General features: G+C 48.0%; 1 protein-coding gene across 6 annotated transcripts in view; it reads right to left on the reverse strand.

Annotated features, from left to right (window-relative positions):
• Positions 1-24,952, reverse strand: part of LHFPL2 (LHFPL tetraspan subfamily member 2) — a 285,866-nt gene that overhangs the window by 25,608 nt on the left and 235,306 nt on the right. The gene's annotated exons all lie outside the window — the stretch shown is intronic.

Genomic DNA, 24,952 nt, shown 5'->3' on the forward strand with positions numbered 1-24,952 from the left:
AAACTCAACACGCCCATTGTTTCTGATCTCACAAGGCCTCATTCTGTTCCCAAGGACAAACGGCTGGCTTCATTACCAGAGGGCCCTGCTCTGACGGCTCAAACCTCCTTCAGGGAGGCCTGAACCCTGAAATGGGCCACAGGGCTCCTCACAGCCCCATCTTCCTGCCTCTCCCCGCGCCTCACCTCCCCCGAGGTCAGGAAAATCCCACAGCTTGCAATGGACATCTGGGCGCATGGCTCTGTTCTGAATGATTACTTATTAACCCAGGTCACATCAACTCCCTAAGAACTACAGACAGCCTGGTGGCCTGTGGGCCATGGCTGGGCAGGGAGTGTTACGGAGGAGGGAGGAAGTGGGGAAAGATGGGAGTGGGTGTCAAAGCTTCATCACCATGCTGGCTCACAGCCTAGTGAGCGGTGATGACTTATAAAACAGTGGATTTAACACTTACACAAGATGCTGTTTTGAGAAATTAGCTAGTGCAAAGCTAGGAACACAGGAACTTAACGGTCACATGTGCACTTGTGTGCATGTAGCACTGGGGAAGGGAGAGATGGTGTGTTGCACCACAAAGGTTCCTGCACACACGGCGTGTAACTTCTCGGAGCCTTTGCTGTCAGCTCCCTCATGGACCACGTGGAGAAAGAGAGGGGCCCCTGCCTCACGACACTGTTGTGAGAATGAAGCGGGAACAGTGAAGACGCCTGCACAGCGCCTGGCACCGTAAATGCTCAGTAAGCATCAACGCCTTTGCCTCGATAGTTTTTCCCCTAACAGGGCTGAGACTGGGCAGACAGCGGTTTAGCCAGTGGAAGTGCTCGGTGGTAACTGAAGCTTGGCCCTTACACATCCAGGAGGATCAAGCCCAGGCTATTTAGAGATGGATGAGGTCACTCCTGGTGTCCAAGCTTCCCTGGTGGGCTTTGAGGCTGAGGTCCTGGGTCTTACTTCCTGTTTCCCTACTGCCTAACACAGCTGACAAACTCAGCTGGGGAAAATAAATTAGCACGAGGCCAGAAGTATAATCTATTCTCACTCAGTCACTCTTACCCTCTCACCCCATATTACCAAATAGAAATGGCTTCTGAGTAAGAAGTTACCAATGCAAAAGAGCTCTGGAGGAGACCTGTGTATAATGAAAGCAATCATTTCAAGAGAATAAGAAAACAAGAGAGGATGACTCCCACGAGGAGCCCCACTTCATCCAAACAGTTTCCACCCACCAGGCTTAAAATGCTTCTAATTCACAGGTGGAGAGTCTGCTTGTTAGAGACAGAAGCTCTAACAACCTTCCCATTTGATTCTCTGGTCTGCTCAGTCGTGTCCAACCCTTTTGCGACCCCATGGACTGTAGCCCCCTATGGGATTCTCCAGGCAAGGATACTGGAGGGGCTGCCATGCTGTCCTCCAGGGGATCCTCCAGAGATCCTCAAGGGATCAAACTCACATCTCTTGTGTCTCCTGCATTGGCAGGTGGGTTCTTTACCACTAGCGCCACCTGGGAAGCTCCCCATTTGAATAGGAAGCCAGTTTACCGGTGCCTCCAGTTGCCACCAATCCCTGCCTCTCTACTGTTCAGTGGCACTTCTCCAATGTGAATATAAAACCTTACATATTTGTCCTCTTGCAGAACCTCAGATTCTGCTACAGCCCCTCAGGTGACTTGGATCTTAATGAAGATGCCAAATGTACAGTGTCCTGCTCAGCAAGGTCAGCTTCCAGCCAGGGGTGGGATTAGGTTGCAACTTCTAAGAGAAAGGATGCGAAGCTTCAGGAGAAGGGAAGAAGGCACATTTAGGCTTAGCACGGTTCTTAGCAATGGTTCTTGCCAAATTTAAGGCAGAATTATTCCAGGACCCCTGTGTGTAAATTCAGAAAATTCAGTGCCCTGTCCATCTGTGCTAAAACAAGTCCCCCTCCACTATACCAGATTGTTGCAGCCACCTCAGAGTGGCTGCAATGAGGCCTTCATTTTTCTGTTTGGAAAAGGGAGATAAGATGCTTTGGTCTCCTCAGCAAGTCTGCTAATGACTACTTTAGAGGAATAGCCATGATATGCAAGGCTGACAAAAACTGGCTTTCCTGAGGATCCAAGAAAAGTCCTTGGGTCAGGGGAGAGGCAGCAAGGGGCTTCTACAGTGCTCCGCGCTCTGTCAAACACCCCGGCGGGGAAGGCGTGCCCTGAGATAACAGCCACATCAAAGGGGAACAGGATCCAGGGTACGTTAACCCCAGGATTCAGCACAGCGCTCCTTCGCAGCCCTCCCTGCTGTTCACTGCGATTCCCACTCCTCCAAAGATCACATAATGAGACCAGACCCTTGCTGAGCTTCCATGTAAACATCTTCTCTCTACCGGCCACTAAACACATGTCCCCTCCAGGATGCTTGGCTTTACTACCACATCCCTGGTGTTCGTGGATAACATGGACAGCCCTCCGACTTTTGGAAAATTATGCTAGTCCACAGAGGAAAGCAAGGGATAAACAAAAAAAACAAAACAAAAAACAACCCTAAACAAATGAGGCTTTGGCAGACACCTGGAGTAATATACCAAAGTCAGAATACAGAACCAAGAGAAGTGACAAATGGTTGGTCCACGGGCGTCTGCACACCTCTCCACAGGTCCCTACTATTTAAAAGAAGGGGTGGTATTAGCAGAGCTGAACGGGGTCCTTTCCTTGGCAGCTTCCTGCTGTCAGGGAGAAGGGAAGGGAGTGCGTTCGGGCGGAACTGCCCTAAGAGATTACAGTCTGGAAGCTTGGGAGCAAAGGCCAGAGCCTCTAGAGTGGCCTCACGTCAGTGCTGCCTCGGTGGGACAGTGGGGAGCGGAGCTGCCGTCCACAGCTGGCTGGCATGCCCACACTCTCCACCATCACGCCAGCAGCGATGCCCAAGAAGGGGGCCGTGCAAACCACGTTTTGGAGAACAGCACCACCTCACTTACCTGGGTGCTGTGTTTCAACTTCATTAAGACAATTTGCCAGCACAGACAGAAGGTGAAGAAAGTGGACAATGAGCACTGTGGACTGAATACTGGCTTACACGCTGCCCTGTCTGTTCCATCCACAGTACACACACTCACACACAAACACTTGTCCCCTGGACCATTTGAAAATGAGTTACAGATGTCTTGACGCTTCACCCCTAAACATTTCTGCATATACGTCCTAAAAATGGGGACATTTTCCTACGTAACCAAAATAAAATTAACACACCCAAGAAAACTGACAATAATTTCCTTGTATCTGTAAGCCCGGTCCACACTCAAATTTCCCTAACCCTGCCCCAATTTTTATAGCTGTTTTCTTAAAACCATGACACAATCGAGGCTCATGCATCACTTTTAATTATGTCTTTAATCACTTTTAGTCAAAAAATAGTCAGTCCTTACATCCCTAACCTACCCTGTCCTGCTTTTATTTTTTTCCCTTGACGCTGACTTATTTGAAGATACCAGGCCAGTTGTCTTACAGGATACCCAGCAATCTAATTTGTCTATTTCCTCATGATGCCATTTAAACTTGTTCTCTATCCTCTATCATAGAGAAAATGGAAGTTAAATCTAAAGTTAATCTCATTTAGATTCAGCTTAAGCATTTTTGGTAAGAATCCTTCATAGGTGATGCTGTGTAATTCCTACTGCATCACATTTGGGAGGAATATGAGTGAGGCTACACCTCAGAATCAGAGGAACTTGACCCATACATCTATGTATACACATGTGTGTTATGTGTGTGTGCACAGAAAGAGACAAAAACAGAACAGTCTGTACGGCCCTCTCCAGTCCTAGTAAAATCCATATTTGCTGAGGAAGTGAGCAGGAAGCCGCTCTGGGTAGGACTCTTTCTGTTGTTGCTGTTTGTTTATGGCTGTGCTGGGTCTTCGTTGCTGCTTTCCCTAGCTGCGGTGAGCGGGGGCTACTCTCGTTGCTGTGGGCCGGCTTCTTGTTGCAGTTCCTCCTGTTGCAGAGCACAGGCTTCAGTAGCTGAGGCTCACAGACTTCCCAGTTGTGCCTTACGGGCTCTAGAGCTCAGGCTCAGTAGTTGTGGTGCATGGGCTTAGTTGCTCTGAGGCCGGTGGAATCTTCCCAGACCAGGGATCGAACCTGTGGCCCCCGGGTTGGCAGATGGCTTCTTAACCCCTTGCCCAGCAAGGAAGTCCAGAACTCTAGTTTCTTTTTTTTTTTTTGAGTTTTGAATATTTATTAACTTTGGTTGTTTTAAATTTTATTTTAATTGGAGGATGATTGCTTTACAGTCTTGTGTTGGTTTCTGTGATACAACAACATGAATCAGCCGTAAGTACGCACACGTCCCCTCCCTCTTGAACCTCCCTCACACCCCCCACCCCATTCCACTCCTTTAGGTTTCAGGACCCTCTTCTTTAAAGAGCTCCTGGGACAGTGTGTGGGGGGAGGTGGTTCTGATGTCACAGTTAAGAAGCTCTGTTTTGAGGGATGCCATCCTGGAAGCTAAATCAATTCTTTACCAAAGGAACTTAACACAGTATCGGTGGTTCAGTAAGTACTAAAAGAATATGAGCTCCTGTGATTAATAATAAATTTACTACACTGACCCATGTGGCCCAAATAATCAATACACTTCGGAGCAGGCTGCATTTTACTCCCACATCGCTGGTAGTTTCTTGGCCAATGTCCACATTCATTATTACCACCTCCCTCAGATATACAAGTCGCACAGAGGCTCAGCACCGTGGCCTCCCGCCCAGTGTCTTCTGGAAGGATAAGAGAATTAGGAAAGTAGAATTTATGTGCTGTTGCCTTCCAAAAGTTAGAAAGACCCTCTAGAGCGCTGACTCGAAGAGTGTGGTCTCCGGGCCCCCCCAGCTCCTAGAGGGGGATATGGGCCACCTGTTTCAAAGTGTGTAAGTTCCCAGCTCCCACACACTGAACCAAACTTTCTGGAAGGGCTGCCAGAACTGCGTCTCTAACAAGCCCCCAGGAGATTCTTTACACACTGAATTCTAAGAGTCAGTCAGCCGGAAGGTCTCAGACTCGGTGAGGTCCGCCTGCACGAGAGGCTGCGTGGTGCTGCATCGGGGTGGGGATGGGGCAGGGCTGCTGAGGCTGCAGAGACGGGCGAGGACGTGTGTGGCCCAGCGCACCAGCACAGAGCCAGACGTGCGTCCCCTGCACAGCTCACGAAGCCACACGAGGGCAGGAACGAGCGATTCTGCAGGGCAGCCAGCTGTCTCCCCGACCTCCAGCCCCTTGCTCACAGGCTGTCCAGGAACCCTCCTATGGCAAGGGGCCCCCATCCATCAGCACCTCCTCTGCAGAGCACAAAGCAGAGTGACAGCCGATGGGACAGGGCTGGTATGAACAGCTTGGCACCTTGCATGGTTTTTTATTTTTTTAATCAGCTACCAAAGGAAGTCTGCAAACTCTCACTTGCCCTGGTTACTCCCTAAAATACACTGACTATGGTAATGCAGACACCTTGACTCTATTGAAGCAGAGGGTCCAAATACCCTAGAAATTACACTGTTTCTTAAGTCACGGTCTCAACAGGCTCACATCTCCTCCTGGCTGCCAACACCCTTTCCTCAGGGATAACTAGTCCCACATCCCACCTCTGACTCTGCGGGCAATCTCTCAACTGGGGGGGACTGTGCCCTCCCTGCCTTGCAGGGAGCGCTGGCAATGTCTAGAGACACTGTTGGTTATCACAGCTTGGGGTGGGGAGGGGGTGCTACTGGCATCTCGTGGGCAGAGGTCAAGGAGGCCAACATCACGGGCTGCTCCCCTTGACAGAGCCAGTCGGTGGCGTGGATGGTGAGAGCCCAGGCGGGGAGCTTCCTGCAGTTTTCGTATTTGTAGGTGCAACTTAAGAACAGAGCTCTAAACCCTCATATTTTAGAAACATCTGCTCTGAAGAGTAAGTCAAGCTCTATCATCTGGATGGACATGCATAGCCTTCACTAAATTAAGTACACTTTCACTTGTTTTTCTGAAATTTGTTAAAGGTCCAAGCTAATCTGTATCAGGCTGTCCAAGATGTTAGGCTGATCTGTCCAAGATGTCAGGCTGACAGGACATGGACTCCAACTGGCCAGCATCAACAGAACCGTGACCCTGGCTCTCCTGAGGTCCTGGCAGTTTCTCTGGACCACACACGGAAGTTAGTCTTTGTTTTCAGTAATCTCTACAAATGGCAAAATGGGGCTTCTCGAAACTTCGCTTGGCCACACGGCTTTTATTTCTCTCGAACTCTCCTCCTCCAGACTTGGGCTGGCCACTCAGGACGTGCTCAGGTGGCCGTGGCCGCTGCAGATGTCAGGGAATCTCAAGGAACTTACCGAGTGGACCTAAGTAATCTTAGGCACCCCAGGTCTTACTGACCCCAGCTCAGCTCCCCTCAAGGTGGTCCTCTCTCCTGCTGAACTCAGCAGTGGTTTTAGCTGCCTGGTGCCCCGCCCCAACCCCCCAGAGAAGCAGAGACTCCACTCTCCAGAACGCCTCAGCAAGCCTCTTTTTATCTGGGTCTGGAGCACTTGGTGAGGAGTTGCTGACTCTCAAGTTTGTTTTTTAATCCTCCAGTCCCAGCCGGTCAGATATTTCTTCCTTGATGCCCACTTCAACTCCTCTGTACCCAGTCAATCTGCTTTCTGAGCACACATTTCTGGAGGAGTCATTTTTATACTCTGTCCTGAGGCATCAGCAACCAAGGTCAACAGGTCCACCTATCTGGTCCCAGTTTCTAAATGATCCGTTCTTTAAGATGTGTCAAGCCCACTTACATATTTCATAACTTTTTTCTTTCCACAAATGTCATCATCTAAAAACCTGTAGGAGGTCGAGGAGACCTTTCGGAAAATGTCATCATCTTCCTTTAGTCTCTTTCTGTCCAGCAGGAGTGACTGGAGAACCGACTTCCACAGTAGACTCTAAGGTGTGATTCAGTCAAGATCCTATTAGCCAGGGGCTTATGCCCTGCACGCATTGTGGGATGGCAAAGGCTTAAGTGGAATCAGAACTTGAGCTTCAAGAGCTGCCTTTCAATGTCCCTGTTATATATAAGTTTAAACAGAAAGTGTTTTTCATATTCATAATGAATTCTGGAAAAATATGAGCCCTTAAAGTGAGCCTCACCAGTATTTTCAGGATCAATAAGAAAGCACAGAGTTTTGGGACTTTCCTGGTGGTCCAGTGGTTAAGAACCCGCCTTTCAATGCAGGGGATGGAGGTTCGATCCCTGATCAGGGAACTATGATCCCACGTGCTGCAGGGCAACTAAGCCCATGTGCCACGAGTACTGAAGCTGGTGGGTTGCCACCACTGAAGCCTGCACGCTCTAGAGCTCATGCTCTGCAACGAGAAGCCTGCACACTGCAACTAGGGAGCGGTCCCCATATGCTGCACCTGGAGGATGCCTGCATGCGGCAATGGAGACTCCGCCCCCAACTTTTTTTTAATTTAAATAAAACAATAAAAGAAAGCAGAGAGTTTTAATGGACAAAGTAACAAAGGGTGAAAACCAAAAAGCTTATAAGAACTTACATATAAAATCAAGATACTTCCTGCTTCATGAACTCCCTGGTGTCAGTAGAGGGGAGACTGCCAAGTCCTCTGCTCCCGTGACCCAAGCCTGAGAATCAATAACCCTTAGAGGATGGGCTTCTGGCTCATCTAAGTGACAGCTGGGCAGTGCCCCCAGCATCAGGGAGTTTGGACGTTCATTCAGACAGCAGTTGCAGGCTTTCCTATCCCCTCTGCACAGAGGCAGAAAGAATCGCTGCTTGTTCACAAGACACACGGCCATCAGCCAGGTTCCCTTCCAGCAGCTTAAGAAAACCCAAACACGATCAACGAAGAGGATTATGCCGTCGGTTACTTCTGAGCCTCTCACACAAACCCGTAAGACACCAAGTAAACTCAAGAATCAAGTAGAACAAGAGTCGTCTCCTTACTGGAAGCTTCCAGAAAAGCTCTTGTGAAAGGACGTATTATTCTTTCAAATATCATGTCTCTTCTTGGAGGAAGATATTTCCCGACCCCACTGATATGAGACCAGATCATGGGACTCGTTCAGCCAATTCAGCGTGGGTAGAAGTCACACAAGCCACTTCTGGGCGGAAGAGCTTGGGGGAGGGGGTGCCCCGTTGTCCAGCTCGCTTCTCTCTCCCATGAAATAAGAACAATCCCAGATGAGACCTCTCTGACAGTCTGAGTCCCTGACAACATGAAGCAGAGGAACAGCTGACCCTTGACGGACAAGTGGAGTGGCTGAAAAAACCAAACCCCTGTGGTTGCCAATGCTGAGGTTTTAAGGTCACACACAACCCAACTTCCTCCGAGGGCCGAGCTCCTGGCAGAGCCAGGGCCCATCTATTCTGTCTTTGGTGTCGAGATACATTCAACTCCACCGTCCTCTATGATAGACAAGGCAAAGAAGTTTGCAGTTGGAAAGCGATAAAAGTCATCCAGTGACCCTCAATCTGTGTGTGTTAGTCACTCAATCGTGTCTGACTCTGCGACCCCATGGACTGTAGCCCGCCAGGCTCCTCTGTCCATGGGGATTCTCCAGACAAGAATACTGGAGTGGGCTGCCATACCCTTCTCCAGGGGATCTTCCTGACCCAGGGATCCAACCTGCATCTCCTGCATTGGCATGTGGATTCCTTACCACTGAGGCACCGGGGAAGCCCCATTAAAGACGGGCAACTATCTCAGAAGCATTCACTGTACAATTCAACAAGGTAGACTGCTTCAATAAAAAGTTTACTTTCTTCATATATTTATCTTAGGGTTAATGCATGGAGTTACTAAGAAAAAAAGAAAAAAACCCCTATGAGCAAATGAGGACAATGAGAAGTGACCCTGAGGGCCGCAGCTGCAAGAACTACTTTCCACATCAGACGCTTCTCCGAGCCTCTTACCAGAGAGTCCTGACTCACTCACGCTGCCTCCCTTTCCTTCTCTGCTCCCATTTCTTGCATCCTGGGGTGGCTCCAGTCACCTCGTGCAGCCGCCAGCTAGGATGGCAACTCGGAAGTGTGCTTCTAACAGGCACAAGAAGAGAGCTCTGAGCAGGAGGCTCGGCCAGGAGGCTCTGCAGGAGGCTCGGCCAGGCTAGCAGCTCAGGAGACACCTCCAGGGCCCGCTGGTACCAGGAGTCAGCCCGGGACAGAGGTCTTTCCTGGGAATGGAGCACATGGGGCCAGAGTGAGGAATCCATGAACTGAGGGGGCAAGAGACCAGAGGAGAGCAGTGGGGATGACCGACAGCCTGGGCCTCTGGCTGGGAACTGGAAGGAATGGTGGCCGGGCGGGCAGTGCGGAGCATGAAAAGCTCAGCCCACGGGGCGCGAGGCAGAAGGAGCGGCTCACAGGAGAGAAGTGGCCTTGACCACACTTTTAACTGGTTTCAGGCCATCTCCCATCATGAGACTCCAAATAGTCCCTCTAGGAATACAGTCATTTCAGAGATGGAGGAAAAGACCGTGGAGCATTAGGGTTCAAAAACCGGTAGCTTCTATGAGGAAGGTGAGCATCAGCTAACGGTGAGAACGCCCGTCCCTTTAAAAATACAGTTAAGTTAGGTATCACCTCTTTTTGAACCATGTATATATAGAGATACACATACATATGTTATACATATGTTATATGTATCACCTTACAAGCTCAAAAACTAGTAGTAGACAAAAACGTTAATCTGGAAATAGCCACAGGTGGTTAAAGAATGGCAGAAACGGTTTTCTTTCCTTGCACCTCCACTGGCCCTGAAAACCTGACCTGCGAGTGCTACTGGCAGGGGCAGCGGTGGCGGTTAACGTTCAAGCTGGGCCTTAGAGCCAGGGTTCCGAGCAGCCGTTAAGGAGGTGACGGGCGTGAGCACAAGTGCAGCGGAAACCTCGTCCCGGCGTGGCCCAGGGGACCGGCCCGCTGCATGACGCACAGGCAGGGCTGCCAGCCCAAAGCCCAGCAGCCCAGAACTTCTCAGGGGCACAGGGCAGGAGCAGCTCGCGCCGGCAGCGACCTTCACCCGGAAGCCCATCAAAGCAAACACTGCAGACCTTGCCGCTGTCATTGGGTTTACTGGCAAAGCTCTCAGCAGAATGACACGTTTCTAATTACCCACGGAAGGATATTATCAGTGAACTGGGCCCAATGATGTAAAACAACCTGTATGCTTAAAAACCAAGATCTAATTTGCGATTTACCCAGGGACTAGGACAATGCTTTGGCTTCCCTGGTGGCTCAGATGGTAAAGCGTTTGCCTGCAATGCAGGAGACCCGGGTTCAATCCCTGGGTTGGGAAGATACCCTGGAGAAGGAAATGGCAATCCACTCCAGTACTCTTGCCTGGAAAATCCCATGGACAGAGGAACCTGGTAGGCCACAGTCCACGGGGTCACAGAGTCGGACACGACTGAGCGAATTCACTTCACTTCACTTCTTCAGGACAATGCTAGCCACTGCTCACCTTAAAAACGAACAGAACGTCTTTTATATTCTCACGAGGTCACTTCTGCTTCTAACCAACATTGTTAATGAATTTTAGAAAGTTTCTGAGTGACTTAGAGTCAAAGTCTATTGTAGGCTATGTTCATATTTCTAAGAATATCACTCAAACGTTCAAACTCACTGGTTTTACTATTTCTCTCACACTGATGCTGGCTTTTCACAACCAAAGGTACAACCTGCAGCATTAAGGTCTAAATTGCCCTGTGAGTCCCTAACATGCCCTTCTTGAAAGACAGCGAGCTCATAGAAGGATATGGAAATAGCCTAAGGCTTTATGTGTTGAATGCATCTGCAATTTAAAAAAAAGAAAACCACACAAGTGGATATTCACAAACACGGCTCATTACTTTTGTATCAAGAATCTCCCCTCTCTAGTGCCTTACTTCTCACAAATGTTTAAGACCCACGAAATACTGTGTGATGAGGAATGCACACACTCACAGACACACTCATATAGATACACATTCACACACATTTGTAAGGTCAGACTTATTTAACATCTAAAAAGTCAGCAAGATAGATTTGTACGTTGCATCCACACCCAGTTCATCCCACACTGTCTGTCTCAGTGACTGCACAGCCAGAGATCAAGCCACACAGCATTTTTCAACTTCCCCTGAGAATGTCAAATTCAAAACCGTAGACCAGTTTAAGCTTCCTTCATTTATTAACTAGAGGAATTCCCCAGACATTTAGGATTCAGACGGTGTTTTGAAAACAGACGAGCTTAAGTGTTGCTCCCAAAGGGATGCAACACTCTTCGAGAAAAAGCAAGTTCAACATAGAGCCGCCAGCAGCTTCAGATCCTCGTACATTCAGAACCACCCTCAAAGGCAGGCAGGACCTCGGCCGGCGTAACTGACCTGGCCTGAGGACACAGGAATGTGCCAGGCGGGAGGCGGCGGCCCAGCGAGCTCTGCTCACAGCGGCCCAGATGAAGTCAGTGCAGATCAGAGTTCAAGCCGGTCACAGAAAAGCCCGTTCTGCCAGGCTGAACCTTGTCCTTGTTCGTGAGACGCAGTACTCTTTCTGGGAACAGGGACTTACTGTCAGCTTCTAAGAGCAGTGCAGCCTCATAACAGAGATGAACTCAGAAGAAGAGAGCACAGGTCAGAGCACCGAGCCACTTCAGAACAAAAATGAAAGTGCTGGGGAGCCTGGGGACACAAAGGGCTTTAGCTCCACGTCCCGGAGACACCCCAACCCCAGATGCTCACCTGGAAGGGCTGCTAAGGAAGGTGGGCAGAGAGGAAGCCGGCCCCGGATGACGCACGTGTCCGGTGCCCTGGACTCCGGAGGCTGCCAGGGGCTCCTGCCCCAGCCTCCCCGGTGTGCCAGGCTGGAGTGGTGCCTCCCCTTTGAACCCACGTGGCTCAGAAACAGAAAGGTGCTTGGCAAGGCAGCTCCATGCAATCGGAGGAGGGAAAAAGAAGACCGTGTTCTGGTTAGGTTAGAAAAAGGAGCACCCCTGGGTGCTGACACATGTTTCTCTGAAGTGTTTGGAGCCAACAGGCTTCCTCACAGCAAACGTTTCCCACGGCTCTGATGACCTCCAGCCTCGTGAGATGACACCCAGACAGGGTGGAGAAAGTCCCTTTCTCTGCGTCGCACGTGCTGGGCCCGCACGAGCAGGGTGGCTGACCACTCTGGGTCCCCGCAGAAAACGTGGGCAGGACCTGGGGGGAGGTCTCTCAGGCTCACGTACAGGGTGAGCGTGGACTCAACAGTCACTCTCCCAAGACTGCTACCAAACCCACTGCCCCACCATTCCAGCCAATGAGCTCATCCAGAAAGGCACCTCGGGGAGCGATTATTCCGTCTGGAGCCAGACTGTCTGGACTTGACTCCCAGTTCCAGCACTTGCTGGGCAGTGACCTTGGGCCCAGAGGTGGTGCTGTACCTCAGTTCCTGGGTCTGTAAAGAGAGGGTACTAATAGAACCTACCACATAGGCTTGTTGTGAAGGCAACTAAGTAAGTCATAAGCTTAAAAAGTGCTTGGCAAAAGGAAAGTACGCCGGGCAGGTGCAGTAGACTTCTGGAGCGGGATCCGGCCTCCCCACCCCCAAAGCCCACATCAGCATGGCCACCTATGAGGTCAGCGAGGGCACTCCTTTCCCCATTTAGATCTTCCTTAGGGCCCACCTGGCCTGGGGGTAAGTAGTTTCACCATCAAACACCAATTTTCTCCGTGTAAGAAGAGTTCTATAGCATAAAGGATACAAATGGATATAAAAAGGGCACAAAAGATCTCTTTCAATACTATCACCCTGTCTGTACCTGTAGCTCTGTGTCTTTCAGCAATGAAGTGTGAGTGTTCAAAGGATCTACCTCAAAGGGGGTTATAAAGATTAAAAATACGTGCATGTAAAGCAAGGTATAATTTTAAATATTCAATAGGTGGTAGGAATTGTTACTATTATCATATCTGGTCAACATTCATTTATCTGCTCTTGGAGAGCTGTCTCCACACAGCCACACAAAAAAATCACCTTTTAATATCAGTGACTGTAGACTGAAGCTTGTCAAATGGTAAAGTCATAGGTGGGGACAAAAACACTATAGACAGGAAGCAGGGGGCCACGGACTCTGGTCTAGGCTCTTGGCTAATGGTGTGTGAGCACACTCGGCATCCTTAGCTGCTCTAGCTTCAGAGAGTCAGGGGCAGAGCTGGGGAGGATCTGCAGATGACCATCGTCAGTTTCCAGAGTCAAGCCTTTGAAGTGCATGACTACCTTGTATCACCTTCTCCCCCTGAAGCAGGTGGCTCTCCAAGTCCTACAGATGGATGGGAAAGGGATACCCTGTGGGTTATAAGAGCTGCCAAGTGCAGAGGCAGAAGAGAAGGTTATATCTGAGCACATTTGTCCAAGGGCCATGGTCAAAGGGCGTGGGCTCGACTGGCTCCCTGTTCTCGTAGCATTATTACTTCCTCTGCCCTTTCATTTCCAGGTCCAGAGTGCCTCTCATTCTTGGAATCACAGCAGAGCAGCCTCCACTCCAGTCTTTGGGCTGCGAGCTGAAAACGAGGCCCTCTCTACCCTTAGCTGCAGACATGGAGCCAGCAGTTAAAGAACCCGTACTTGGTTTGGAAAAATCACAGTCATATACGGGCTCCTTCCTTTCTCAGATACTGTGGCTTCTGTTCTAGACAAGTAAGATGATTGGTTATAAAGGATTTCATAGCCATATGCCAAAGGACATGATAGAACACAAAGCTGAGGTCACTATTTAAAGTGTTTATATTTTGGCTTCTTATTTATGGCAAGAAGGGTGCCAACTGATTAACAACTGCATCTGAGAACAAGTTCCCCACATGGAGATGCCAAGAGCACGAGGGAGTCCTTTCTAAGTGCTTTGGTTTCAGGCAGGAGTCAAGTCATATCCCTTTTATTTCAAAACATAAACCGTATGAAACTGTCCAATAAAATTAATGTTTGCTGCTGTTTATTCTCTGTTCCTGGGTGAATTATTAAAGTCAAGCAGTGCAATTCTCTCATCAGTTATAAATGGCCCCAGAAGGCTGATTTACATCCATCCAGGGGCACTTACTTCTGGTAAGTATTCTTATTAATGATCTAATAAAATGTCTTGTTTTGTTACGATCATATGAAATGATTCAAATGATATTTAAAAATTCAGCACTCCAACCCAACAGCCTGGAGATGAAGCTGCTGAGCTGACATTAATTTAAAGTGATTTTCAATTTTACTTGGTACTGTCAATGAGATCATGGGTGGATTAAATTTTCTTTTTTAAATTTTGGTCTCAGTGCCGTCAAAGGCAATATTTTACCAAGTTTTGGTAAAACTGGTCTGATTACAATGATAATTGCAGATAGTAAAGGCTGGGGTGGGAGGCTCTGAGAAATTATTTGGCCGTCAACCACACACATCCTAAATTGCAGAGGTAGACTGTGAGAAGAAAGCTATGTCAACAAGAATAATCCTCATAAACATGTCCAGTTTCACTGCTCCTAACTTCCTGACCTTTATTCCAAACTGCCCTTTAGCGGAGGTGGCCATTCCCAAAAGCGAGGCCTGAGGTCCATGGATTCGGCCTCTGTGATAGAGCAGGAAGAAAAGCGCAGCCCTTCTAAGGCCACTCTGCGTAGGTGGGTGATGCGCTCAGACACACCACCCACCCCATCACCCTAACCCACCTGCCAAGAAGCCAAGGGCCCAGAGGCTTCAAAGAACAGAAGCAATGAATGGCTGAGGTACTCGGTGAAACTGCACCAGTACTTCAAAAATAGCTCTTATTTTCCCCAGGATCCAGAATATTTGATTTTTGGATTTTTCCTCTGTTCTTATCTCATTACACCCCACCCTTTTTTTGAAAATAATGCTCATTAAACATCTGCTGAAACAAAAGCATTTAAAAAGGAGTTGCATATTGTGGGCTTCCCAAACTGGAGAACTCCTGTTACTGTGCATTGTTTATCATGGTGATTAGCAACTGCTAACTTGTATTGAACTAAGCACTGAAGCTCTAAAGAGGTAAGACCAGGCAGGCGTCCTTGTCCAAGATCTGACAGTCCAAGGTGTGCAGGGAACAGGCAGGGAAAGGAGGGTGGGAGGGTGGGTTGGGAGGAGACACAAAGGTACTCCTACTGGCCTCATGGAAATGTCATTAAAGTTGGAATCAGGAAACACAGAGACATTAAGAAAGACCAAGGCCAAAAGGAATGGGACTCGCCACAGAGGAGTGCTCTGGTGGGTGGGGAAGCACTCCCAGATCAGGGAGAACCGTGAGGAAACGTGATAAGGTCTTTATCAGGACTATAATAACTGCAAAGTAAATCTATCCCTAGTTCAAAAGGGAGGGTCACAGTTGGGGTGGAGAAAGGCTAGAATTTTTCTGCTTCTGTTGGATAACCCTGAATGCTGGCATTAAAAACACTTAAAAGAAAACTAAAGGGCTAGATCATGCTGACGGTGCTTATGTCCTGAGCGAAACAGAAGTAGCTGATGATCTTCATTTTTTTTTTTTTTTGGTATATTTAAGTAGAAACGATGGCTGAAAGAGTGAATGCTTGTTAATTCAGGCATATCTGCTAGCTATTTAGTAAGATGAATTTTAAACAGAAGAATGAAAATTAACTTTATGCTCTAACAGCCCCCTTATCCATTCAAATTCACTTTTTAACTTACAGGGTTATTTGTAAACTTTTATAATGATTTCAAGGAACTAGGATGACTGTTAAGTGAGTGTGGCTTTCTGATCCAAATTCAATCAAGAAAGAAACCCCTAGGACACATGGGCTTTTGGCCGTTGTAAGAGATAAAGGTGTCCGAGATAAACACTGACATCAAGCCAGGACGGTTTTAGGAGGCTAGTGGGGTCTGCTTTGCCCCTTGCCGCTTCCAGAGCATGATATTCTCTTTTGCATAAAAAAATAAAAAAAAATAAAAACCACTGTTGATGGAAGTCTTTATCACTCAAAGAAATAGTCTGTACTGGATAAATATGTATCACTTTGGCTCAGGAAAAAATTAAATGAGCACATCAGAGGAAGAGTCTGCGGGTACAAAGTGTGGTCCCAAAAGGAATTTGCAACCTTTTTTTCAAGCTGTCCCCTAAATTCTCTCTCCACTCCTGACCACATGGGACTTTTTTAGGAGAGGAAGGAAGGGGCTCCAACGGATGCGGTTAAGACATGTGACTGATCCGCGTTGATGTGAGGCAGAGACCACAGCATTGCCAAGCAACTATCCTCCAGTTAAAACAAAAGACAAGTTTTCCGGTGTCTATGGGTACCCTAACTGCCTCATCAGAAAGAAGGCAAAGTTGAAGCAGCCTGGCTGGCAGTGTTCATTTCTCAGAAACAGCGTGCTCTCATGTCTGAAAGACAAATCCCATTCACATACCAACGCCAGTGGCTTCTGAAGTACGTCCGTGTGCCTGGTTTGGGACCAGTGCTTGGACACCAAAATGATGGCTCTCCATCCTCAGAGGGGTCCCAGGGCAACAGGGAAGTTGGCAGGTGGGCCCAGCACAGAGCCCTTGGTGCCACTGAAGCAGCAAAGAGGGGCACCCCGTTCTGCCTGGAGGAGAGAAGGCCGCTGGGGGCAAATGCCAAGCATAGGGCCCACCAGGGTCAGGGTCGTCCCCTGAAGCCTGGGGCGGGGTGGGGAGGATGGGCAGGAACGCAGCAGGAGGAGTGAGCAGGAATCATCCCGGGAGGGACGGATGAGTCACGCTTGGGATTCTGTACTCCGTGTTGTCCGCTACAGTGAGGGGCCCCTACAGTGTTTTCAGCCAAAAAAGTAACACAATCTGGCTTACATTTTAGAGAACTCATCTCTAGGACCCCTGTGAGGAAGAAACGTTCACATACTGGATATGGGGAAGTCGTTCTGGCTCACACATGATTTCACTCAAATTCTATGCTAACTAAAACAGCCTGCTGGTGGCCTGTCAAACACACATCGTACATCTGCTTTAATTATTAAAGGAAAGGATCCCATGACCAAAAGAAAAGCATGTCCATGTTAAAAATAAAGATGAAATACCTCTCTTCCTAGGACGCCAGTGCTGGTTCTCCTTCAATGAAAAGACTCCCTTTCTAGGTGCCAAGGCCATGCTGACTTGCTGTGTGCATGCTGACCTGTTCTTTTAAACCTTGAAGGACTGCACCTCTGAGTTGTTTGACGTTCTTTGCTATGGCCAGTTATGACCCTGTGCTGAAAACCATGCTTCTCTGGGGCAGCTCCTTGGTTGTCTGAGCAACCGCGGGGCTGTCATCCTCAGTGTGGCTTAAGTAAAACTCATCCCTGTTTCTATTATAGACTACTTAGCGATGATTTCCGTGGACCCCTGTGAGGGGCAGGCAAGGAAAGGTAGGGATAAGCATGTGCCTCTTGCACACGCGCACACAGGCTCAGCGGGAGCCAAGGATCAGCAGGTCTGTGCGATGGAGGCCACTGCCCCCCACCCCATCCTGCGGATTGCTGCCAGCGATGTGGAAGGGGCACACCTGCAGAGCCAGGACGGCCAGTGCGAAACCCTGGCAGGGATCCAAGCAAGAAGGGAAAGGGCCAGAACTACTGCAGTGGAGGGTAAGACTCAAGAGACTAACTGGTCCTGAAGGTTTTTGGGAAGAGGAGTCAAGGAGCACATCCCAGATTTCTGTACAACTCCTCGAACGTTTCCATTCCCTGGATCCAGAATATGGGAGGAGGGACAAGCTGGGCGAGATCACAAGTCTAGTCTGGGTAGAGGAGAACTAGTGGTCTCTGCAGACCTTGCCAGGACATGCACCAGGCCCTGGGGCACTGGGGTACCAGGGATGTCAGGGGTATGGATGAGACCTCCTGAGACAGTGTGGAGTAAGAAGACAGGAGAACCAGGGTGGACCCTGGGGACACGAGAAAACTGCCAAAGGGATGGAGGGCCAGGCCAAGGGGGAAGAACAAGGTGACCATGTGTCCTGGAGGGCAAGGTGGAGGGAGCTGGTCACTGGTGGCTGTCATCTGCAGAGACCAACGCCCAAAGGGGTGTTCATGACCCAGGAAACACACACACAAACCTAGAAAAGAGGTAAAGAGACAGCTGAGCGGGGGCGGGTCCGTTTCACTGTGGTCTGAGATACACTTCAAAATGCTGTGCACCGCATTTTAGCTAGATCCTCGATTTCCTGGCCCTAAGCATTTACTAAAAAAAAGTCCCAAGGAGTACCTTATCTGAGGAGTCATTACAATAAATAGGCAGTTAGCACAAGGTCAAGATGAGGAAGAATGGGAACAATACAGCGCTTCGAGGCTGCTGGGGGCGTGCGGAGCGGTGCTGGGGGAAGGAAAAGGGCGGACAATACACAGATGTGGACGTTTTCTCTGCCAGGAGTATCAGACAAACAGGAAGACCTTAAACTTCTCCAACTGGGAACTCTTGGTTTTGCCTGCTGAGCAGAGGGGCCAAGCACGTGACTGGAACACAGAGACAGGAGGCCGTGATTAAGGCTGGGAGGACTGCTCCACACGGAACGTGCGGGCAGCCCGCGGACCCTGCCTCGCCAGCCGGCGCCCTCCCCTCCTGCTCTGTGGGTCTTTGTGCACATGGCCTGTGGGACCACAGGAGCCTCACCCATTCGTGAGACCCAAACGAGGCCAGGATACCACATTTCACAATTTTCAAACTTCCTGCTGACATCTAGCAGAGCATTTATGTGTATAACACCTCTAAGTGGGTACCAAAGTCAAACTGTCTGATGGAATTACCAAACGGCATGATTCCAATAACCAAATCACAGCAGAGATAAAGGAATTCTTAGATCTCCTCTGCACTTCAAAAGTTGGGAATTCCATGAAATCTTTTCTCCCTGTAAACAGTTACATATATTTTCTACCCATGGAGCAATTTAAAAATAGTTCTTAAAACTATGCAAAGGAATATTTCCTGAAATAACTGAAGTTTCAGAATATCACCTGGATGGTTCCCCTTAACTGTTAAACACAAACGGTCTGCTCTATCTATAACAGGGTTTCTCAACCTCGGCACTTCTGACATTTGGTGCTAGAGAATTCTTTGTCTTATAAGCTGGAGGGTGTTTAGCTGCATTCCTAGCCTCTGTGGTAAAGAACCTGCCTGCCTGCCAATGCAGGAGACACAGGAGACACGTGTTTGATCCCTGGATTGGGAAGATGCCCAGGAGGAGGAAATGGCAACCCACGCCAGTATTCTTGCCTGGAGAATCCCACGGACAGAGGAGCCTGGCCGACTACAGTCCATGGGGTTGCAAAGGGTCAGACAGGACTGAGTGCCTGAGCACCCACGCGTTAACCTCTTCCCACTATATGCCAGTAGCATCCTCCTGGCTGGGACAATACAGATTGTCTTTAGATACCGACATACGCCCTGGAAGACAATTTGGCCTTGGAAGGTGGTTACGGCACAGGATCTAGACTGAGATGAGATTCAAGTCCTGGCGAATGGCACATACTAGCAGAATGATGCTGGGCAAATAACCAACTTCCCTGTGCCTCAATTTCTCCAGCTGCAAAATGCAGACAATAAGACTGTCGACTACAAATTGGCACTTGGTTGCTTGCCATCCACCTCTGCAAGGATTAAGTCACGTGCTGCTGCAGCGGCTGACCTCAACACCCCCTGAAGGAGTTCAGGGTGGAGAGCAGAAGTGCGGCATCTGTGCTCTGGGAAAACTGGCAGGACAGGTCTTCAGCGAGTTGCATATTCTCGGGAGCTGACTTTATGAGCCCAATTCTTGTATCTCCTCATATCTAGAGAAGCACTAAAATCCTTCATGGTGATGACTCTTTCTCGTGACTAGCAGAAGCTTCACAAGACTAGTAGAAACCTCCTAAAAATAAATGTGCTTGATTGCATGTACTCCCCGCTTTACCAGAATCATTTATATACCGACCTTTCCCTCTGCCTCTTTGGAGCAGTCTCTCAGCTCTCTGAGGTGCTGTCTCCCAGGCTGCAGTCCTCATTCTGCCACAAATAAAATTTAACTTGAAACTCTCACATTGTGCATTTTTTAAAAGTTGACACTATCTACTTCATAAGATTGATATGAAGATTAAATGGGAAAATAAATGTTAAATACTTGGCACAGAGCTTGACACACAATAAGCTTTTAGGAAATGGCAGCAATGATATTGTTAAAAACGAGAGTTGTACTCCCTTGACCTTGGAAGACAGAACTGAGCAGGTCATTTGACTATCGGGTAAGAATAAACTGCCCACATCTGAACAGTCTTTCCAAGGGCGCTTAGGGCTAGAACGTTAGGAACACAACCAGCACGATACTAACCTTGATGGAAATCCAGTTGCTTTAATCCCTGTGGGGACGAAAGGGGGGTCGGTATCAAGGGAAAAGAAAAGAAATGAAAAAATAGCTACAGACTAAAGGGAAACATCCTGACTCAAAGAGGGAAAGGTAAAAAGTCACACCTTTAAAAACCAACTTAGGCCACAAACGATGCTGAATCTGGGGCGGGGCTCGGGGTGGGGGGTGTCCCATGGTAAGAGCTGGTGAGCACCTAAATAGTGACAGCTGGTCACTGGGAGGGGAGAGACAGTCCTAAGCTGAAGCAGCAAGGCAAAGTAACAGGAGCAGATGCTGAAGAAGTGGGGAGAGGTGAGCACTGGAGCCTTGTTCTCTGCCAGAAGCTGTTGTTCAGCTCCTTCTGGCAACACCGCCAAGCCTCCTGAGAAAGGTGGCAGCGCCCCAGGGCTGCCCTGAGGCCCCCTGCCCTTGAGAGGAGGGCTTAGGAGCTTCCGCCTGTGCCCTGGCCCCCTCAGTGGGACAGGCAGACCTCACGCTGCTGGGCGAGAAGAGCGCCACTGGGACGGCAGCCCCCCTTAGCCCCGGGCTGCCTCCCCTCCGCGGCCAGGAACAGACCGTCGCCTCTCCAACGCAGCCCATGTCATCGGCGCTTCCCACGCAGCCTGGGTTTGATGGAACAGTCAGAACGCAAACACTGTGACTCAATCAGCATCCAAACATCTTGGGTTTGGAAATAGCCAGTGACTGTATCCGGCAGCCGAAGTCTGAAATAAGCTGTTTCCAACGGTCATCTGAGTCACAGAGAAGGCAGCACGAAATTGGATCTATCTCCTAATTAGCCACTCCAAAACACCACCAAGCCTTTGCGAGACAAAGCCTGGAAATATTTAGTGAGACACCCTCTTCACTGTCTTTTTCTGACCATGATTTACTTACAACTCAAGAACATGCCGTTGTCTATTATTATGTCATTCAAGTGCACCATATTTTTCTTTGCTCATTAAAGTGAAATAAATAACCCAGAATAGTAGTAGGCTTGTGCCCAGCGTTGAAGGCTACACACATCAACACAAGACCACGCGCCCACACATCTATAATCTTCTGATCCCAAGTCTTGTCCACCCGAAAACCCCATGGAGGCAAGTGATCTTTAGCCCTATACACTATTGTGTTGTTGCTGGTTGAATGCGCGCTGAGAACCAAATGAACAAGGCAAAACAAGCCTCCATTCTTTCCAGAAGGAAGGTCACACAGCGGCCTGCATTTGACCCCAACATCAAACCAAAGACATCATAGGGCATTTACATTCCAGGGACATTTTTACATGATAAAAACTCCCACGGCATAGCTTAGAAAGAAAAGTATTTGACACTAATGAAGCCCCCAACAGGTAGTAGGGCTTAGACACTGGAAAAAGAGCCAACACAGAGTTGACTTAAAATACCCTAAATCATTTTGAGAAACTCCAGAAAGTCGACTCTAAACTCACTTTGTCAGAATTAATTTGGGAAACATTTAGTCCTGCTTGAGGGGGAACTGGGCTTCCCCAGCCAACATTTGGTCAGGTTTCCAGAGCTCGTTCCTGTCAGTGAGTAACGAAGTGTTCCTCTCCCGCTGGGGCTGGGAGGAGGAACGTGGGGCCAAACACCTTGGAGACAGAAAAACAAACGGAGTCAGTTACTATGTTTTTAACTCAGTTCTGTCTGGAAATCAGGATGCAAGATGCTCAAGATCCAGCTTCAGGGAAGCTGTTAATGCTGAGGAGATTTTTCGAAAGTTCAAATGGAGAAGGCCAGGAGAGCTCAGCCATGAGGAAGGCTGATAAACGGCAGCGTGACTCTGACTGCCTTCCAGGAGCTAGAGTCTACTCTCCATGCTAAAGACGCTTTTTAATTCAAAAAGGATCAAATTTGGATCAGCTTCCCATCACATGATTTTTACCTCACCCCTTTTGTGTTCCCACATTTGCTACAAAAAGTCCTCTGCCTAAAAATTAGTAAAGATGGCCAGCCTCACTGTACTTCTCAGTAGCGCTGAGGAATGAAGGATTTTAGATTTTAGTTCAGTCACATAGAAAGGAAAGGAAAAAGGTGGTAAAAATTTTGAATTTCATTATTGCAACAGTTTTTAGTCTCATCAAAAGAGAAATTGACCAATGTCATTCAAATAGAAAAATCCTCCATATCACTCCATCTACCTCCCCCCACCCCCGCCAGCTTTATTTATTCAGATCCCTGATGCTGGTTGAACTGCGTGGAAGAGAATGTGAAGAGTCACCAACATTTCCCGTCCCAAGTCCTGAAGACAGGAAGCATGGATAGGAACTGCAACACCCAGCATCATCAATCTCTGCTTTCCATTTCTCTTGTTTTTCAGTTCTGATAACCCTCTTTCTTTATTTTTTGAACCTGACAGCTGCCAGGACCTTTTACGATTACAACTGATCTTGGAAACACCACCATCTGTCTGCAGTTGGGTGGCTCTTTAGTGTAACTGTGCTCCCAGAAACAGAAAATCCGGACGTGTTTAACCCCGCACATTTTTTCAAGTAGGCATTCAGCCTCAGGGCTGTATCTGCTGTGGCTCTCTGAATACAAAATAGATACAATGGTCCTAACTCAGCCTGGCTTGCATGCTCCCTACTTCATGCTCTCGCTCTTCTTTACCACATTCTTTGCAACTCACTGCCATGTTTGTGTATTTGGTGCAGAACATGTTCAGGCAGCAGTAACTCAAAGTCATGGTGCCATTCATGGGCTTTATAAAGCAGCAGTTGCGGGGCTAATCAAGGACCATGTATGCACTGCAGCTCAACTTCCTCCCTCCGCTTTTAGGTTAGCACTAGGATCCTGCTTCATGGAAAGGGAAACTGTGGCATGGGCCATTTAATTGAATCAATAAATACAGAGCATCCCCCCAAGACCCAAGACACAGTGTTCACATTCGAAAGAGCTAATCAATACTGACAACAAAGATACTTCTAAATTAACCAGTCCAATGCTAACAAAATTTGAAAAATTGTGTTTTAGCAATTCATTCTTCAACTGGACACAGACAACCAAATGTTAATTGGCAGAGTCATATCAAAGACAACCCCTTCATACCTTAAAATTAACTGTTTGCCTTTGCCAACACCTGGAATCCTACAGCAGGTGTCTTCTTAAGAACTAAAAAGTACGTTTCCTGATGTCTTCATTTCACTGTCACGGCATTCCTGTGAAAGGTTGAAAAGAACTGACAGAGTACTTTCCCTGAAGCGTGAAGCCACAGAGCGCCTCTGAAAAGTGTTTTACCGTCTGCGGGCAACAGGGCTTAGTGTAGGATGGAGCCAGGCCATGCAGCAAGGCCGGTGTGGGGCTGGGTGATAAAATGCTCACAGCTTTAAAAACAGAAAGTATTACACAAGGAGGCAGATGAAAGGATTTGTGAAACAAATCGCTGAATTTTCACAATACTACAGTCTCAAGAAGGGAAATCATCTGACAGACTGAATCACGAATTTCTGCAATGCAAGAATTTATATGAGCATCAGGGTATGAATCACAGCCACAAAATGTTTTAATATCCCTGTAAAAATCAGTCCTGTGAATGCAGCAACACTTCCAAAAGCACTTGTCTGTTTTAGGTACTGATTCATTTAACAATTTGTAAAAATAATTTTTAAAAACCTACCTGAAGTTTCTGGAAGCTAGAAGAAGAAAGGGGGAAAGAAATAAAGTAGTTTCAATCCCCATACAGTAGATGGTTTGCATGCCATTTTGTCTAAGGCAGAAGCATTACCAAAAAGGGAGATTATCATGGTTATTTTTCCTGACTGTATCACATTAAGCCATAAGATCCACTTATGGCTTTTATTTTTATTAGACATTTTATTTTTGATATACGTATTCAAGGGCCCTCCAATTCATAACTAAATACCATCAGTAGAACTTTTCTAAAACTACAAATGATTTTGTCATGAAATTTAAAATGAGCTTCTCTGAAATTCTAGATGATTGTTTAAAATTATTTTTAAAATTCTAGACTAATAATCAAATTCCAGTTTACACTTCAACAACACCGGAGGTTTTCCTCTGCACAGTCAGAATATCCAAGTATAACTTGTAGCTGAACCTCCATGACCTCAGTTCCTCTGTATCCAGGGTTCCACATCTCAGAGTCAACCTACGGCCAATTGTGACCTTAGGCTAGTAGAAGTAGTAGTAGTGTTAGTCGTTCAGTTGTGTCCGACTCTTTGCCATCCCAAAGAGATCTTTGATCTCTTTGTAGCCCACCAGGCTCCTCTGTCTATAGGATTTTCCAGGCCAGAATGCTGGAGTGGGTTGCCATTTCCTCCTCCAGGGGATCTTCCCAACCCGGGGATCAAACCCAGCTCTCCCACATTGCAGATGGATTCTTTGCCAGCTGAGCCACAAAGGAGGCTACTCTTCTCCAATACTCCTTGTAGAAAGCATTAAATCAACACGAAATCAAGTTGAACCAGATTCATTCTTTCTGAGAGGTATGACCACACACGCAGTGAGGAGCTGGACAGTTCTCCTCTGACGTGATGTCTTCATTAATTTAATTAATTTAATTTAATTTCATTAATGGCCCCCAGTGAGGGCCCATCCTTTATGAGGTGATTACTGCCACATGGACCCCAAAGTGACCTCTCTGATCACACACACTCATTCTTGGTCAGCAATGACATCTATACTCATCTGAGAATTC

The sequence above is a fragment of the Bubalus kerabau genome, chromosome 10 (genome assembly GCF_029407905.1).
Source record: "Bubalus kerabau isolate K-KA32 ecotype Philippines breed swamp buffalo chromosome 10, PCC_UOA_SB_1v2, whole genome shotgun sequence".
Lineage (NCBI taxonomy): Eukaryota > Metazoa > Chordata > Mammalia > Artiodactyla > Bovidae > Bubalus > Bubalus kerabau.